Below are 348 nucleotides of genomic sequence, written 5' to 3'. Positions count from 1 at the left end.
GCTGAAGCCGCTTACTGACACGCTCATGGATGTTGTCCGAATGTTGTCGGGTGCGGTACTGAGGTGTGAGAAGCGTTGTCTGCAGCTTGAGGCCTTGCAGGCCAGCGTGGAGGATGCGGAAGCGGGCCGAGTAGGGCGAGTAGAGGCGGAGGTGTCTCGACTCAGGGAGCAAATGGGGGAATTAGTGGCGGCTGTCAAGACTCCAACCAGTTACCCCGTAGTACCGGCAGCGCGTAAAGGCCCGCTATCATATGCAGCGGCAGCCGGAGTGGGCCAGACGTCCAAAGCTGGAACTAATATAGTCGTAGTTAAAGGTAAAGAGGGCACTGACGTAAAGACCGCGGACGA

The sequence above is a fragment of the Halyomorpha halys genome, unplaced genomic scaffold (assembly GCF_000696795.3).
Source record: "Halyomorpha halys isolate HHAL.00 unplaced genomic scaffold, Hhal_1.1 Scaffold1730.1, whole genome shotgun sequence".
Taxonomy (NCBI): domain Eukaryota; kingdom Metazoa; phylum Arthropoda; class Insecta; order Hemiptera; family Pentatomidae; genus Halyomorpha; species Halyomorpha halys.
Note: the sequence above shows the minus strand (reverse complement) of the source record.